General features: G+C 35.9%; 1 protein-coding gene and 2 long non-coding RNA genes across 10 annotated transcripts in view; 2 read left to right on the top strand and 1 right to left on the bottom strand.

The window, feature by feature from the left end:
* The window catches only part of LOC137253893 (organic solute transporter alpha-like protein), a 62693-nt gene that overhangs the window by 17261 nt on the left and 25495 nt on the right, over positions 1-19937 (top strand). The window lies entirely within an intron of this gene.
* LOC137252039 (uncharacterized) lies at positions 8560-9605 on the top strand. 2 transcript variants are annotated; one of them, XR_010953437.1, is made up of 4 exons: positions 8560-8762; positions 8814-9255; positions 9319-9463; positions 9523-9605. It is a non-coding gene; the product is annotated as an uncharacterized lncRNA (long non-coding RNA). The 2 variants fall into 2 exon arrangements; XR_010953436.1 differs by having other exon boundaries at positions 8560-9255.
* On the bottom strand, positions 9921-11077 carry LOC137252038 (uncharacterized). Its single transcript, XR_010953435.1, has 3 exons — positions 10955-11077; positions 10714-10891; positions 9921-10652 (listed from the first exon to the last, which is right to left on the bottom strand). It is a non-coding gene; the product is annotated as an uncharacterized lncRNA (long non-coding RNA).

Genomic DNA, 19937 nt, shown 5'->3' with positions numbered 1-19937 from the left:
AAAATGGGTGTGACACCCACCATATTAAGTAGAAGCAAATGTAAAAGTTCTGCAATACGAAATCAAAAGCCCTTGGAATCTTGGAAGGAATACTCTTCGTAGTATGACATGTATAAATAAGTTAGCTGTACCCGACAGATGATGTTCTGTGCAGGGATGCACCTTAACGTTAAGCTAATCGTTTATCAAAAAATTTCCACCGTTTCCGTTGAAACACTTCGAAATATTATCGATAAAGAAATTATCAAGATAAATTGTATCTCGTTTTTAACCGAAACGAAAAGCCTTCGTTAACGTTAAAAACGTTAACAAAAACGTGATACTTTATGTTTGAACTGTGCTGGCAATGCTATAGCCATGGTGAAGCCGTAAGGTGGTATCAGCGATCGGGCATACACACACAAACTCCATGTAATTTGTTTGTGTAGTTCGTTGGTGGTAATGTCAAAAATACAATGAGAAATGTTCGTACTGTCAAAATTCATGAGAAAAGTTGCAATCAGCTTGGCTAATGCTTTCACCTTTAATGACTCCGCCATCATTCAGCTTTGCCAGCATAGTTTGAAATTAATAATCAACATAAACGATTTGATTTCGTTTTGATATGGCAGAAAACGAAACACAATCAGTTCGTTAATTTGACGTTCTTAACGGTAATAAACGAAACGAAATGACTTTGTTTCGTTTATTAACGTTAATTATCGTAACGAAATGATATCGGTTCGTTGGTTAAGCATGCCTGGTTCTGTGTCACCCTGATCCACATTTTCGTCGATACCTCAAAAACGCCTTCACATATACAACTAAGGGCCACTCCCTTTTAAAACCCTCTTTAACAGCTTTAATTTGATACCCATATCGTACAAACGCATTCTAGAGTCACCCCTGGTCCACCATTATGGCGAAAAGGCGTCCACATATAGAACTAAGGCCCACGCCCTTTTAAAATACTCTTTTACTACCTTTCATTTGATATCCATATCGTACAAAATAAATTCTAGAGTCACCCCATGTCCACCTTTATGGCGATATCTCGAATAGGCGTCCACCTATAGAACTTAGGCCCACTCCCTTTTAAAATTATCATTAACACATTTCATTTGATACCCATATCGTACAAACAAATTCTAGAGTCAGGCCTGGTCCACCTTTATGGCGATATCCCTAAATGGCGTCCATCTATAGAACTATGGCCCACTCCCTCTTAAAATACTCTTTAATACCTTCCATTTGATACACATGTCATACAAACACATTCCAGGGTTACCCTAGGTTCTTTTTACAACATGGTGATTTTCCCTGATTTTGTCTCCAAAGCTCTCAGCTGAGTATGTAATGTTCGGTTACACCCGAACTTAGCCTTCCTTACTTGTTTTAATTTAGCTTTTATCTTGCCCGGAAAAATGGTAATTGCAGTAATTTAAGAATTGTATATTTGTTCTGCCTTACTGTTGTAAATCGTGTGTCAGCGTGGGTACTCGTAAAGGAATTTAATGTTTTTATGAAAAATATATTAATTCAAACATATCGCAATTTGTAATCTAGTATTAAAGCAACAATAAGAAGTTTTTAATGGACTTGATACATATATACACTTGTGTGGCAGAAATTTATATAAGTCTTCCATTTAGAAAAGCTGGTACATGAATGATCTCAAATTTAGATCTAGATACATGACAAGGTATGCAGAGGCATCTCTATTTCTATCTCCTCTACTCTAAGGTGTGTTAGTAAACGAGCTGCTGGTAGAGCTAGAACTAAGTGGCTGCCGAGTGGTAATTTCCCCACGAGGGTATGGAATTAGTAGAGGTAAATTTTTGAACACCCTGCGCGATATTTTTCAGGGCTATCTTAACTAGGTGTGCGGAGTCATGTGGGCTGGCAACCATCTTCGGAAACAAGGAACTGGTTCCCTTTACGTAGTGAAAGAAGATTTCGGTTTTTAGAACACCATCGAAAGTGCAAATACCGTTAGTATTTTCTGATAGGGTTGAGTATTTGGGGATAACACTGGACAGTAAACTTTATTGGTGAGGTAATGTGGAAGACAGGGCTAGGGAGTTCTAGGTTGCCTTTTACATCAGCTGCAGGTTTTTGGTAAGAGCTGTGGACTCTCACTTAGGGTAGAACACTGGCTTTATGAAATGGTAGTCAAACCCATCTTACTCAATGTGGTTATGGTCAGGTGGAACGTACTTAATACGGCGAATATTACCATAATGTTAGCTTTAGTACCACGTACAGCGGTGATTTGTATCAGCGGCGCTCTTAAAACAACACCTACCATAGAAAGTCATGCTGAAAATACATACACTGAAAGAAATGGTGCTATTAAAATCAACAAATCGGTTCTGATGTTCTTGCTTTAACGGAGATTCGGTGAAATTGATCGAATTATGGTTAATTCGACCGAGTTCTTTGTCAAGCGAACAAATTAGTTTAGTCATTTCAACAGAAGAGAAATTGTCACTCTTAAGTGAACAAAATCCTGTAAAATTGACAGATTCCTAATCAATCTAACTGATTTTTTTTGTTAACACAACTGATCTCACTGGTCATTTCAACAGCGATCAACAGTCAATACATGGGCAAATTTCAAAGAGAATTTTGCGCTCTCTACTTTGTACTTATGTATGCTGTGTACTATATCTATGCATATATTTATGTACATGGCGGCCGCCGTGGTGTGATGCTAGTGTGCTCCGCTTACCACACCGAAGACCCGGGTTCACACCCCGGGCAAAGCAACATAAAAATTTTAGAAATAAGGTTTTTCAATTAGAAGAAAATTTTCCTAAGCGGTGTCGCGCCTCGGCGCTGTTCAGCAAGCACTCCGAGTATATTTCTGCCATGAAAAGATCTCAGTGAAAACTCATCTGCCTTGCAAATGCCGCAATATAAAAACTTTCGTACAAAGCTGTCGCAACAACATTTTTTGTTCATTTGACTACTAAAACGGCCAATTACGAATCAACGATTTATGCGCAGTTGATTCAACAATTTTTTGCGATGGATAAAAATTTACAGAAATTTCCGTTGAATTGACCCGTATTTCGGTTGATTTTACCAGTCTTTTTCTTTCAGTGTACACACATCCAGTGGATATTGCAGGCAAGGAGACTGCGGGCCAATCGCTAATCTGGCTTCGTGACATGGGTTATCGGCTTCCTCAATGCTCAGTGCACTACAGCGTTCTTACCAAATTTGACCTCATCCCAGATAAGACAGAATATCGTGCTCCAGCAGCTGTCCCATGCTTAAGCTGTCCTTGAGAGAGAAGTGAGGACGGAAATTAATAGAGGGCAGTGGACTTGTTCACGGATTGGTCGAAGTTGGATTGGAAGTGTGATGTTGGGGTTTTATGCCAAGAGCTCAATGTAAGCCAAAAGGTTAAGTTCATATAGGGCAATATGCAGAAATTATTTTATTCATCAACGGTCATCTATCAGTGTTGATTGGGGTCATTGTCTAATTGCAGTCCATGCAGTTCGTCTCAATATACGCGGAAACTCCTCTTGGTACAGCTGCATGGAGGATGAAGAGGAGAAATCTTCGAGACACTTCATGCTAAACTGTCTAGCTTTTAACAGAAGTAGGCGCAACTATTTCGGTCTCGGCTCTCTATGACCTCCGAAGGACTTATACAGGGTCGTGATCGGTACGTTTCTAAACTAAGTAGCTAAAGCTATAGATTTTGAGACCGTTATTTTGGTATATGGAAGAAGTACTTCATCAGTAAAATAAAGCGCTGGCCACAACGGCAAGTTTTAGTTATCCAGCAAATCGTGACCTTACTTCACTTAAACTTCCACATGTTAACAAATTGCATAAGTAACAACAACACTTTTTCCGTGTAAGCGCAATTTTGCCAGTTCGCTGTAATTATCCGAAATGTCACGTTTTTTGTACATGCCTTACTTTACCATTTCATTATTTCAATTATCTTCATATCATATTCTTTATTAATTATGACTTCACTCTTGATATAATATTTGATAAAAAACTTTCGAAATGTGAAACCATCTTACAATATTCTATTTCCGCAGTGACCCAAGGTTCAATACAGATTGGAGGGTAGCTCATGAAGAAGGAGAAGACATATAGCACACTTAGATAAGTAGGAAGATTAATGAAAAATCTGAGATTTTGAAGTCATACATATTACCAGGTATCCCAATCCTATTAAATGTTGGTTGAACTTCTTGCCCAAAGGGGGCTGGGTTAAAATTCCTTTGTCGCATATGGGGAAGTCAATAGATTGTCTGTCTTTGTTGAACATTGGCAATTTTCGATTTGATCGCTCTATTGATCTGAATGTGCTGTATCTGACTTCAGTTGGATAAAATGAACGAGGTTAAGTCCTACAGGCTCCCGTCTTTTTGATGAATTAGGATGTTGTTGTTGTTGTTGTTGTAGCGATTAGTTACTCCCCGAAGGCTTTGGGGAGTGTTATCGATGTGATGGTCCTTTGTCGGATACAGATCCGATACGCTCCGGTAACACAGCACCATTAAGGTGCTGGCCCGACCATCTCGGGAACGATCTATATGGCCACATTAAACCTTCAGGCCATCCCTCCCTCCCCACCCCCAAGTTCCATGAGGAGCTTGGGGTCGCCAGAGCCTCGTCTGTTAGTGAAACGGGATTCGCCGCTCGAAGGTGAGGTTGACAATTGGGTTGGAGAAGCTATATATTGCGCTACACAACCCCTTGAATCCCATGAATTAGGATCTTTCCCACCGCTGCCTTATTAACAAACTAAAGAATTACTTAACGGATTTACACACACACTCCACAGGAATAATGGTTGATTCTTAACAATTTGTTTTCTGCATGTAGGTATTAGAATATTCTGCACACGACAGTTACAAGGAAATAGTTTCTGAAGATTGCTTTTAAAATTTCCCACTGTACGGCGTCTATGCAAAATTTCACGGTCAATGTGAAGCTGACACTGACAATGATGCTCGTTGATACAAAGCAACATACAAACATTGCGAATTCAAATTACTGGGCCCTCAACTAATATATATTGAATGAGCAAGTGCTACACATAAATATGTGTATACTAGGGCGGGTCAAATTGTATGGGGAAAAAACTTCAGGTGCACATCCAGTTTCTGAATCTATGGGTCATACTGAGTAATATTGTCCATGGGACCATAGGTCTGAAATGAATTTCGAGCCTCCCTAATTTTGTTAGAAAAATTTTTTTTTTTGAAATTTTTATTATTATTTTTGGTAGGAAATATTTTGGGCTATTTAAAAATAGAATTTGCAATATGGAAAAGTGAAACGTTTAGACAAACATGAAATTTTCCCAGCCATATGATCAAACCCAACAGACATTTTTCAGTCTTTCTCTATCCATCCACCTGCCGCTCTTCTGTATAACCCTCTTCCTCTCTTATTTCCTCTCCTTTCGGCATTTTCTAGTTTACCTTAATCGGCTCATTTTATTTCCACATTTCTCTTCCTGTTAACCTCTTTTTCTTAGTTTTTTTTTCAAACCATTTCTCTTATTCTTACTTTTACTCTCACTCTCCACCTTACCCTTGTTCTGTTTACTTTTTCGACTCGTCTCCAACTTTTTCTACTTTTCCTTCCCATTTTCTCTGTTTTCTCTTGTGTTGTTTTTAGATGTCTCCGTTTTCAATATGGATATATATCGTGTTAAAATGTTTGTATTTTCAAATACATAATTATATATCTGAATATTTAACAATATATGAATTAGGTAAGTATTTAGGCAATAGAATTAGACCAGGCGAAAGACAACCAACTGGCACGATGCCCTATGGGGTATTTTGAAGTAGCCTTTCTAAATAAAAAATCACTCGTCGTAATATCTAAATGATTTTGAGAGATAATGTGCTCAAATTTTCAAAAGAAAAAGTTGAAATTTTGTGAAAAATTCAAGAAAATTTACAATATTTTAAATATGTCGTATTCAAGTTTTACATCATCAGTGATATTACTCGTTATCGAAGTGGATGAAGAAAAATCTGTTCTATATTCATCAACCTTTTCAAAATCGTATGTGTTTGCCTGAGAGTGCTTATGAGAATGTTGTTACATTTATTTATTCAAAAGCTGTCCTCATTCATCCAGAAAATGCAGTACAACAATGTCAGAACTTTTTTTTTTTGTACTTCTTTTTAGAAATCTTTTTTTTTTTTTGTTTTTCTTCATTATATTTCACGAACAGCCACTTGCTTATTTAAATTAATCAAAATTTGTTATTATCATAATTACTATATAAAGCAAGTCGAATACAATATATTTAAATATATTTCATGTATTCAAAATTCTAGCATAAGATTACGTTTCGCATCAAATTAAGCTCTTCTATTGAGCCTTATACATTAGTGATGAGCAGAGGTCAGACGTATGCAAATGCATAAATTTGAAGTCCTAGAGACTTCGACCAAGTTACAAACTCGTTATCTGGAAGAAGTATTAATATTTCCCTGATATGTTTTGGATATTTGCTTATTTACATACTTGGTGCATATTTTTCGCATATTTATATTAAGTATAAACCGATTTAACTAAGAACTATTTTTCCGCCGTGCCCCGCTATTAACTTTGTAAAATATTTAACGTTACTACTATAAGGTTTGCATTTTGTTTTCATTCAAAGTTGTATACGACTCTCAGCTTTGAATAACTAATCTACACCAAGCGGGTTAGGGAGCTTAGAATATATAGGCGGCAGATATGCCTCTCGAAAGCGGCGACTAAAATACCAAATTGATTCAAAGGGGTTGTCAACGCAATTTTTAGCTTCACCAACCCAAATTATACCAAAATGGTCCTCAACTATTACCGACATCGTTCCGATACAAGTCCCAAAATATTTACGAAATAAATCCGAAATTTTCCCGAAATAGATGCGAAATTACCTCGAATTTGATACAGAATGATACCAAATCCATTTCGAAAAGATTACAAAGGAGTACAAAATTATTCCGAATAGATTCCAAACTGACCGCTTAAGATGGACAACAATCTGAAAAGACTCTCTACTATAACGCCGAAACTGAATGAAAAACCCGTTCCGAAAAACTGGTGAAGTAATAGTCTCTTCATTTTCCAGAAATAGTATCGCAAATGGTCTTAATCATACTTGACACACACGCATTTTTTTTTGCCGACCTAAATTTAACATATTTCTGGCATTTTTTTTTTTTCATATATTTTGGGTATATTTAACATATTGAATTTGTATAGAAATCCGAGATTTGATGATAAGAATGCATGATTTTAGAATCACATGACTGAGTATCACACAAGATTCATATATATAAAGATGTTTTTATAATTCCTACACAGATCATGCCTTCTTGCATATTAGTGACCTAACAAGTGTACGGATTTTGATGATTTCGGTTTCGGTTTACGAACATTTCTCCACTGAGACTTGGATTCGAAAATTATAAGGTTTTAATATAATAAGGTTTTTTGTTCTTTTATGTGGTTTGATATGGATTAGCAATCTTATAGGGTTTGGTAAACTGTATGCCTATTTATTTCAGTTGTGGAGTAAACTCGAGAACAAAGTTCACTTCCCATTGGATTGGACACTAGCTCGTCGATACATTACGGAGTTGTTTATATGGAAAACATCAGCTTGTCATTTAAAATTATTTTCTTTTTAATAATTTGGAAAAATTTAAACAACTTGACAGGACGGACAAGGTTTTGATTATACCTTGTGAATATCTTCAAAACCTTTTCTCCCGGGAGTGGAATTTGAACCCGCACTCATACGATTGTTGAAGTGTTACAAACGCATTCAGTCCCGTCATGCCTTAGTTATTTTCATTGGTAAATCTATAAAATGAGGGGATTATTCCCTGCAAAGGATTAATAACACGTCATATTTGAAATATATCATAATTTATATCATGGTAAAAGTTTTACGAAATCATTCCAATGTCACACTTTATAGAACCTGAAATAGGACTGGCTTTATAGCCTGATTGTTTAGCTCTACGGAAATAACAAATACACTAGCAAACTGCTGAGCAAATGGAAAAGAAATATTTTCACCAGTAATGTGAATGCACTATGAGGGCTATCTCCTGTCAATCTTTAATTTAGTTTGGCATTAGGTTAACTACCTCAATGGCCGACTGTCGTAATTTTTGTCGTCCCTATAGGTCTCTCAGATATACATGGTCAAGCAATTCAAGATAAGAACAATACAATTAGGAAATTTCCTTAAACTCACAAATTTCTCGCAAGAGGGTCGAATCGTTTAATAGTTCGCTTTACAAAATAGAGTCTGCCCCTCTTCCGTTCGTTCACCCGCCCATGCCACTTTGTGTACTTTCAGGGACGCCTTTCAATTCGCTGAACCAAAATGATATCTGCGTATTATTAAAATAACCTCACACCCCTATTATGAATTTTCATACGATAGACGATAAACGCTTGCTAGCGTATCGTAAAAAATCAGCTTTCATATTGCGATTTCCACACGCCCGATAGATGTGCTATTGTGAATGACAGCAGGGTTTTGCTTACAAATTTTTGTGAATTTATACGAAACAGATAGCAAAAATAAAACAAAAATAACCAAATTGAATTGTCTTTACGTAAATTGGCAAAAGTTTTTAAAATATTTAATAAAAAATGTTTTCTGCAACCTCTGTTGCCTTTTACATAAATGAAGAAATTGACGAAACTCGGATAGAGGCCATAGAAAGAAGAAAATTGAGAGATGCTTCCAATCCTCTTGAAATGAACTCTACGCTGTAAGTACTTGACATATTTAAAGTAAAAAAAAGTTTAATAAAAAAAACTAGCTTTCAGAGTAATTTCCGTCTTTCAAAAGAAGCTTTCATGTATGTCTTAACAGAAGTGGAAGGCAGTTTTCGCGCCCGAAAAAATAGGACATCGATCCCAAATATTTTGAAAGTTTGTGCCACATTAAGGTTTCTTGCCCAGGGATCATATCAACAGAGTGTTGGAAATGAGGCTTTAGTTGGATTAGCTCAACCAACAGTTTCAATAGTGTTGACGGAAACACTAAATGCCTTACAAAGAGCACTCTGCAGTAAATGGATCAAATCGAGGTATACAGAGGAAGAAAAAAGGAGAGCTAAAAGAAATTTTTTTAGTACAAGCGGGATTCCAGGCGTAATCGGATGCATTGATGGTACAAACGTCAAGATTGTGGCACCGGAGAAAGGTTTGCAACATCTTTATTACTGTCGGAAGGGATACTTCAGTATAAATGCAATGATAGTGAGTATGAAAAAGAAAAATTGTATATACAAATTTTTAAAACTAATTTTGCATACATTTCAGATGTGCGATGATTTAATGAATATTAAATATGTCAATGCCAAGCACCCAGGGGCCACACATGACTCCATGGTTTTTCAAATGTCAGCGCTAAAGCCACAGTTGGAAGCAATGTATGATCGTGGTGAAGCTAACACTTGGTTGTTAGGTATTTATATATTTCAAAAATAGGTCCAATATGTTACTTTAACCATACGTTTTATTAAGGTGATGCCGGTTACGCCTTGACTCCTTATTTGTTGACGCCTTACAGAAATGCCGACGAAGGTACCCTAGAGAGCATGTATAATAGGCGACATTCAAAGGCTAGAAACATGATTGAAAGAACCATTGGGGTTTTTAAGAGCAGATTTAGATGTTTGCTAAGTGCTAGAGCCCTTCACTACACTCCACCAAAAGCCACTTTAATTATAAATGTTTGTGCGGCTTTACACAATATCTGCAACCATTATAATGTACCCTATGATGATGTGGAAGCTGAAATAAATCAAAATGAAGATTCGGAAGTTCTGGAAGATGGTGTCAACAATGATGGTACTACCTCACGACAAGCAGCGGAACAAATAAGAAGAAGTGTGGTATTTTGCTTACGTTAAAATTCATCTTTTTATTTTAGCTTGAAGAAATAAATCATTTTCATTTAAAATGTACATGTTTTCATTTATAAGGTATATGTTTTAATTTATAAGGTACAAAATTAGTATCACATTCATTGCGATAAATGTAAAAAACTTAATACTAGGTAAAAAAAATAAATTCCAAATTAAATTTAATCCTAATCATCACATAATATTTACTAATGTTTCTTTCTGTGCTTATCGCACATACATAGTTTTTTCAGTTGCCTCTTATATAAGTATAGTTTTCTTTTTTGAGGGCCAACTTTTCTTTTTTTATATGGTAACATTTTGTTTTGATATTTTCGATATTGGCTAAACGGTCGGCTATTTCCCTAAAAGTATTTAAATACTCCCTTTGGAACTCAGCTTGCTGAGCTGTTTGTCGTTCCAGTAGTGCAATCTGTTCGTCTTTTCTCACTCTCCGAGTTATATGAGGCACCTCGCCATGTAACTTTTCATTTTTATGAGGCACCTCCTCATCATCGAGGATCTCCACGCTGAAAAATTGCTCATTTTCGTTGCCATAATTCTCGTCGACATCTGCACCAAATTCTTCTCCTGGGGGATCGTTATAAATTGGGTAGCTCATTAGCCTGTTTACCGTTTCCTCCAGATTTGAAAGACTGGCGGTGTTGTTTGTTCCCCCTCCTGTGGCAGTACATTCTGCAGGATTATGGGCGCTCTTTTTTTTGTTTTGTATTTTAAGTCATTCCATACCTACATTTTAAACACATAATACTATATTCGGTTGAAAGATCACAACTTCTAATATTCTTACCCGTTGCCATGATTCAGAAGATCTTAATGGTGGTCCTATTGAATTAAGTTCATCTGCCATTCTCTCCCAACGTGACTTGCAAAGATTCTTTGGGCATAAACCTCTTGCGAGGTCCGTATTTTCCTCCATTAAAGAAACAAGTCGCTCTAGCTGACGCTTTGTGCTTACAACTCTCGGCCTGAAAAATCACAATATGATTACACTGCCTTTCAAAACTCGGGTTGCTTACTTTAATACTTACATATTTTTAATTTTTTTTCTTTTTAATTTTGTATTTCCTTTTATTAAAATTTTATTGAAATGACTCGCAACTTATCGTGTAAAAATTGAGCAACGATAGCGAGCGTAGAAAATTGAGCAGCTGATGCGATAGTTAGCGTATGGCAATACCACGATAAACGATAAACGCTAACGATCGGGTTTCACACGCTAGAATTTATTTCATAATACGGCATAACAGATTGCAAGCGTTTATCGTGTATCGTATGAGTTCATAATAGGGGTGTCAGTATGAGTGTCTAGGCTTGTGGTATCGTTATCAGGACATGAGAGACAACTTTCTCTCAGTTGCCTATATAAAAAAAGGTAAGGAAAATAGCGATTCAAATAGGGTATGCTTTTCTATCATTTTTCTTTAAGCTTATCACTATTCATTCGAAAATTTCGATTGTATAAAATGACCTGACTTGAACTTGAGAACTGAAAAATTGTGTAATTGAGCAACCAAATTAAAATGTTTAGTAACTAAAAATAATGGAATATCGCCGAGTATTTTTTTTCGTACGTCGTAGTACAGTGAGCAGACCGTTGCCTCCAAGCCATAAATAAATTTTATTACATTTTTACACTGAAGAAATGGTGCTAGTAAAATCAACAAATCGTTTCTATTGTTCTTGACTTAACGGAGATTCGGTGAAATTGATCGAATTACGGTTAATTCGAACGAGTTCTTTGTCAAGCGAAAAAATTAGTTTAGTCATTTCAACAGAAGAGAAATTGCCGCTCTTAAGTTAACAAAATTCTATAAAATTGACAGATTCCTAATCAATCTAACTGATTTTTTTGTTAACACAACTGATCTCACTGGTCATTTCAACAGCGATCAACAGTCAATACATGAGCAAATTTCAAAGAGAATTTTACGCTCACTACTTTGTACTTATGTATGCTGTGTACTATATCTATGCATATATTTATGTACATGGGGGCCGCCTTGGTGTGATGGTCGCGTGCTCCGCTTACCACACCGAAGACCCTGGGTTCACACCCCGGGCAAAGCAACATAAAAATTTTAGAAATAAGGTTTTTCAATTAGAAGAAAATTTTCCTAAGCGGGGTCGCCCCTCGGCACTGTTCGGCAAGCACTCCGAGTGTATTTATGCCAGGAAAAGATCTCAGTGAAAACTCATCTACCTTGCAAATGCCGCAACATGTACTTTCGTACAAAGCTATCGCAACAACTTTTTTTTGTTCATTTGACTACTAAAACGGTCAATTATGAATCAACGCTTTGTGCGCAGTTGATTCAACATCTTGTTGCGATGGGTAAAAATTTACAGGAATTTCGGTTGAATCAACCCGTATTTCGGTTGATTTTACCAGTCTTTTTCTTTCAGTGTAAATAACGTTCGAGAACGAAAAATGTCACTGAAGATAGTACAGTGCCCAAACCGGTTTGACTCAAAAAAAAATTTTGCATCAATTATTGATCTTTTTGGAAAATCAACGCAAGAAAAATAATCACCTTTCAATAGGTTCCTTATGGCAGAAACACCAAATTTAAAGCACATATACAAATCCTCCTTACAGGTCTAAGAAGGCATTTTTTTTTATTACTTTCTTTTCTAGAATACATTTAATAAGTCAAGAGTGATGGCACAAAATGGCGTACATGTGCATATAAGTATATGGAGTCAGGCAAAGTAAACCAGTACTCGCAAAGGTAGTACTTCGGGACTAGGTCAAATAAGGCTGAGGACAGTGTGGGAGCGAGAAGCGTTTCTGTAATATAATGATAGGAAGCTATGAAAATGATTTCTAATGGAGAATTTTAAAAGTTGTCACAGTACCGGAAATTTATTCTCACTTAGCATAGCTTATAGCGAGCACTCTGTCATCAGCTTAAGTGTCATTTCAAGAGATTAATTCTTCGTTGAATTTCAGGGCTGACTATGTTGTTGGCATTAATGCTGGTTCCCAGGTATACGAAAGACAAACTGTTCTGATTCTGTGGTTGATCAGATTTGGTAACTTTTTATCAGCGTTCACGATCAAATACTTTTTTTACGCTAATTAGAAGTATGCAAAAGCGTTGAGCCATTATACATTTATAAATAGAGCCCGAGCCTTAATGTTGTATTCGTCCCATTTAGGTGTACATTTTATTTACTGTATTTCAGAATTCGTTTAACAGTAAAAAAAAAAATTCAAAATAAAAAGTTAGCCCTATTTTTTTCGCGTAAATGCATTAGCACATTCATTTATAGCCGTGCTAATAAATAAAACCTTACTCAATGTGCAGCCATTCACACATTCAACTGCTATTACATAATTTAGCCATTAACAATAATTGATTTTTTTATTTCATTGTTACCTAGCCAGATTTTTTGGCAATGAACCGGTTTGCTCACGCAACTCTAAGCGTTAAGCCATTGCATGTGACCGCACTTAGTGGCGCTTAAACGTTTTACACGCAGACAGACACTCAATGCATCTACAAAGATACATTTTTTTTGTTTTTATTAAATTAAATTTTTATTTTATTATTACTTTTTTATGCAGTTTGCGCATTCAATTTTGTTAGTTGTTTTGTTTAGCTTTCGTAATTGAATAGCCTTCGCTTTCAGATTTGAGGAATGGTATGCAAAATAATATTTGTTATACTCAGTTGAGCAGAGCTCACAGAGTATATTAAGTTTGATTGGATAACGGTTGGTTGTACATATATAAAGGAATCGAGATAGATATAGACTTCCATATATCAAAATAGTCAGGATCGAAAAAAAATTTGATTGAGCCATGTCCGTCCGTCCGTCCGTCCCTTAACACGATAACTTGAACAAATTTTGAGGTATCTTGATGAAATTTGGTACGTAGGTTCCTGAGCCCTCATCTCAGATCGCTATTTAAAATGAACGATATCGGACTATAACCACGCCCACTTTTTCGATATCGAAAATTTCGAAAAACCGAAAAAGTGCGATAATTCATTACAAAAGACAGCTAAAGCGACGAAACTTGGTATATGAGTTGAACTTATGACGCAGAATAGAAAATTAGTAAAATTTTGGTGAATGGGCGTGGCACCGCCCACTTTTAAAAGAAGGTAACTTAAAAGTTTTGCAAGCTGTAATTTGGCAGTCGTTGAAGATATCATGATGAAATTTGGAAGGAACGTTATTCCTATTACTATATGTACGCTTAATAAAAATTAGCAAAATCGGAGAAGGACCACGCCCACTTTTAAAAAAAATTTTTTTTAAAGTAAAATTTTAACAAAAAATTTAATATCTTTACAGTATATAAGTAAATTATGTCAACATTCAACTCCAGTAATTATATGGTGCAACAAAATACAAAAATAAAAGAAAATTTCAAAATGGGCGTGGCTCCGCCCTTTTTCATTTAATTTGTCTAGGATACTTTTAACGCCATAAGTCGAACAAAAATTAACCAATCCTTTTGAAATTTGGTAGGGGCATAGATTTTATGACGTTAACTGTTTTCTGTGAAAATGGGCGAAATCGGTTGATGCCTCGCTCAGTTTTTATACACAGTCGTCCCTCTGTCCTTCCGCATGGCCGTTAACACGATAACTTGAGCAAAAATCGACATATCTTTAATGAACTTAGTTCACGTGCTTACTTGAACTCACTTTATCTTGGTATGAAAAATGAACGAAATCCGACTATGACCACGCCCACTTTTTTGATATCGAAAATTACGAAAAATGAAAAAAATGCCATAATTCTATACCAAATATGAAAAAAGGGATGAAACATGGTAAGGTAATTGGATTTTTTTATTGACGCGAAATATAACTTTAGAAAAAACTTTATAAAATGGTTGTGACACCTACCATATTAAGTAAAAGAAAATGAAAAAGTTCTGCAGGGCGAAATAAAAAACCCTTAAAATCTTGGCAGGTATTACATATATAAATAAATTGGCGGTATCCAACAGATGATGTTCTGGGTCACCCTGGTCCACATTTTGGTCGATATCTGGAAAACGCCGTCACACCACTCCCTTTTGAAACTCTCATTAATACCTTTAATTTGATACCCATATCGCACAAACGAATTCTAGAGTCACCCCTAGCCCACCTTTATGGCGATATCTCGAAACGGCGTCCACCTATGGAACTAAGGATTACTCCCTTTTAAAATACTCATTAACACCCTTCATTTGATACCCGTATCGTACAAACGCATTCTAGAGTCACCCCTGGCCCACCTTTATGTCGATATCTCGAAAAGGCGGCCACCTATACAACAACCACCACTCCCTTTTAAAACCCTCATTAATACCTTTAATTTGATACCCATATCGTACAAACACATTCTAGAGTCACCCCTGGTCCACCTTTATGGCGATATTGCGAAACGGCGTCCACCTATAGAACTAAGACCCACTCCCTTTTAAAATACTAATTAACACCTTTCGTTTGATGCCCATATTGTACAAACAAATTCTAGGGTCACCCCTGGTCCACCTTTATGGCGATATCTCGAAACGGCGTCCACCTATGGAACTAAGGGTTAATCCCTTTTAAAATACTCATTAACAACTTTCATTTGATACCCATATCGTACAAACAAATTCTAGGGTCACCCCTGCTCCACCTTTATGGCGATATCTCGAAACGGCGTCCACCTATGGAACTAAGGATTACTCCCATTTAAAATACTCATTAACACCTTTCTTTTGATACCCACTGGTCCACCTTTATGGCGATATCTCGAAAATGCGACCACCTATACAACAACCACCACTACCTTTTAAAACCCTCATTTATACCTTTAATTTGATACCGATATCGTACAAACACATTCTAGAGTCACCCCTGGTCCACCTTTATGGCGATATTTCGAAACGGCGTCCACCTATAGAACTAAGGCCCACTCCCTTTTAAAATACTCATTAACACCTTTCATTTGATGCCCATATTGTACAAACAAATTCTAGGGTCACCCCTGGTCCACCTTTATGGCGATATCTCGAAACGGCGTCCACCTATGGAACTAAGGATTACTCACTTTTAAAATACTCATTAACACCTTTCTTTTGATACCCATATTGTACAAACAAATTCTAGGGTCACCCCTGGTCCACCTTTATGGCGATACCTCGAAACGGCGTCCACCTATGGAACTAAGGATTACTCCCTTTTAAAATACTCATTAACACCCTTCATTTGATACCCGTATCGTACAAACGCATTCTAAAGTCACCCCTGGCCCACCTTTATGGCTATACAACAACCACCACTCCATTTTAAAACCCTCATTAATACCTTTAATTTGATACCCATATCGTACAAACACATTCTAGAGTCACCACTGGTCCACCTTTATGGCGATATTTCGAAACGGCATCCACCTATAGAACTAAGGCCCACTCCCTTTTAAAATACTCATTAACACCATTCGTTTGATGCCCATATTGTACAAACAAATTCTAGGGTCACCCCTGGTCCACCTTTGTGGCGATATCTCGAAACGGCGTCCACCTATGGAACTAAGGATTACTCCCTTTTAAAATACTTATTAACACCTTTCATTTGATACCCATATCGTACAAACGCATTCTAGAGTCAACCCTGATCCACCTTTATGGCTATATCCCTAAATGGCGTCCACCTATAGAACTATGGCCCACTCCCTCATAAAATACTCTTTAATGCCTTTCATTTGATACACATGTCATACAAACACATTCCAGGGTTTCTCTCGGTTCATTTTCCTACATGGTTATTTTCCCTTATGTTGTCACCATAGCTCTCAACTGAGTATGTAATGTTCAGTTACACCCGAACTTAACCTTCCTTACTTGTTTTAATTTAAATTTTTTACTTAGCAACTTAGGCCCGGTTTTCCAGTACAAGTTAAACTCAGTTTGTCAGTTAAACTACGCGTAAACTTGCTCTGCAATTTTGCAGTCTTATTAAACTGAAGTTTAAGCTAAGCTTAACCGGCCGATTTGGCAGGGTTAAACTCTAGTGCACCTATGGCGACGAATATACCCAACAAGTATTTGGGCTTGAGTACCATTAGAGCTCATGTTGATAACTCAAAATTTCAAGAGTTGTTTGAAAACAGTGGCTCAAATTGAGAGTCACAGCGTTCTCAGCAAAAAAAGTAATTTTTTCTAAAGCAAAAAATGCTGTTACTTAAGTTCGAAGAGAGATAGTTTCCTACTTGTACTCATGTGTGGTTATTTAGTCGAGCTCAAATGTATGACTCCAATACTATAGTATTTTCACGAAAATAAAATAAAACGTGTATAATTTATTTCTTATTTATAAGGCTTCATTACTGCTGCCAACCAGGTGTATACTTCTCATGGGTAACAGCTGGTGGCTTCGGTAGTACCTCCTTGGATAACATTTTTTTTTTCAACTCCACCTCAACTCGATAACCAATGTAGGATATCAACTGGAGACATTTGTTAGATAACCATTTCAGAACCATACATTTCTCAAAATCTCTCAAAAGTTGGAGAATAATTTGAGAATGACGTTGGAGATCAACTCGAGAGCTATAAATTTTTAACACGATAACTTGAGTAAATGTTGAGGTATCTTGATGAAATTTGGTATGTAGGTTCCTGGTAACTCATCTCAGATCGCTATTTAAAATAAACGAAATCTGACTATAACCACGCACACTTTTTCGATATCGAAAATTTCAAAAAACCGAAAAAATTTGCTCTGCAGTTTTTCAGTCTTCTTAAACTGAAGTTTAAGCTAAGCTTAACCGGCCAATTTGGCAGGCTTAAACTCTAGTGAACCTATAGCGACGAATATACCCAACAAGTATTTGGGCTTGAGTACCATTAGCGCTCATGTTGATAACTCAAAATTTCAAGAGTTGTTTGAAAACAGTGGCTCAACTTGAGAGTCATAGCGTTCTCAGAAAAAAAAAGTAATTTTTTCTAAAGCAAAAAATGCTGTTACTTAAGTTCGAAGAGAGATAGTTTCCTACTTGTGCTCATGTGTGGTTATCTAGTTGGGCTCAAATGTAAGACTCCAATACTACAGTATTTTCACGAAAATAAAATAAAACGTGTATAATTTATTTCTTATTTTTAAGGCTTCATTACTGCTGCCAACTAGGTGTATACTTCTCATGGGTAACAGCTGTTGGCTTCGGTAGTACCACCTTGTTAGATAACCATTTCAGAACCATAAATTTCTCAAAATCTCTCAAAAGTTGGAGAATAATTTGAGAATGACGTTGGAGATCAACTCGAGAGCTTTAAATTTTTAAAAATTTCTCATAGGCTGGATAGTGATAATGGATGATGTTGGATACCAACTTGAGAACTATCAGATTAGAAAATAATTAGTTTATGATTTTGGATATCAACACCAGATTTAGATATATATTTCTCAAGGGGGAAAAATGTTTGTTGGGTAAAAAAATCCAGCTGTTACCGTATCCACAACTTTTCTAGATAATAAAAAAACCAATGTTGCCGTACAAAAAAAAAAAAGCTACCCTAAAGACGCCCTTAAACTGTGACTGAAAAACTGCTCTGTACTTGAGCAGGAGTTTATATTTGGCTAGAGTTTAAGCCAACTTATTTTAAGCTTAGCTTAATCAACTGCTGAAAAACCGGTAGTTTAAGCCCCTTTCAAGGTCAACATATACAGCAGCGAAAAGCAAAATGGAAGCGGCTTTTTTTAACTTCATCTACGAATTTTATAATCACAACTTTCAACTTTGTAAACAAATCTCGAAAAAATTCGAGAAAATTTTACGAAAATTTTAAACTTTTTAGTTAGAGTTGTCTAAATTTTATGGAGTATGCAATTATGTAGCCCAATAAATTTTAGTCTTAAAATTAGAAGTTAAGGGGTCTTAATATTCGCATTGATTTTTGGCAATTATTTCCGAAAGCTGTTTAATATTTACCTCCATATAAAGACAAGTTTCACACTTAGTATGGAGGAAAATCTAAAACATTTCCAAAAAAATTTTCAAAAATCAATACGAACTTCAGCAGACCTCGTACTTTGGCAGACAACACACAAAAAAAAATTAAAAAAGTTTTTCGAATAAAAAGTTCCAAATATTTTTGAATTTTCGAATTTTCAAAATTATTTTTGAGATCGGTTTGCACGATTTCAGTTACAATATTCATTGCAGTTTTTTCTCAAAATATCGGAAAAAGAAAAAACAAAGAATTTAACTGTTGAAATTTTGATAAATATTGGCGCTGCTGTTTTTCTGTTCGCTGCTGTACACAGCAGTGAATATTTTACCGTTGAATGCTATTTTTAAAAAAAACATTTGTTTATAGTTGTTTGCTTATTGACAAATAAATTAGTTTTTATCAGAAATATTTTTCTAATTACATTTGTTTCATGGTTCAACTATATGGTTGGCTCATCTGTACAACAACAAAATATGTTAGTTCAGATTGTCAAAATCTGCGTGTTGGTGTTATGCTAATGGAATGGAGTGAAAACATAAAACTTAGCAGCTTTTGTGTGTAGTAAGAAAATGTTGTCAATGTGTTTGTTTCATTTTGAGTTTGTCATCTCCTTTTGACAATCCCATCGACCATGCAACGAAAAAAATAAAATCAGCTGATGAGATGAGCCAACCATATAATTGAGCCATGATTTGTTTGTAAAATTTTTTACACTTTTTAAAGACTCTCCAAACATTTATGAATTATTTACTACAAAGTTTTTATTCTTTTTTGCAATGATGAGCGAAAGAGGCAAATGCATATTTTACATTTCAAATGTTTTTACTCTTTCTTAAAAAAAAAAGTTAGACAATCAAATAATAATTTGTCAAAACCAAATTACCCACACAATTATACAGTTAATTACATATTTTGCCAATTATAAGATTCTACTAATTAAATTATGCATGACGTGCATATATGGGCTGATTTAACTGTTCGAAGATACACAAAGCTCGAACTACGAACTAAATGGTCTTGTCTGTTCCAGAAGATCTCGTTCACGACGGGGAGTACCTTTATCG

This window comes from Eurosta solidaginis, chromosome 5 (assembly GCF_040869045.1).
Source record: "Eurosta solidaginis isolate ZX-2024a chromosome 5, ASM4086904v1, whole genome shotgun sequence".
In the NCBI taxonomy this organism is placed as follows: Eukaryota; Metazoa; Arthropoda; class Insecta; order Diptera; family Tephritidae; genus Eurosta; species Eurosta solidaginis.
Note: the sequence above shows the minus strand (reverse complement) of the source record. Positions and strands in the feature narration are given on the sequence as shown.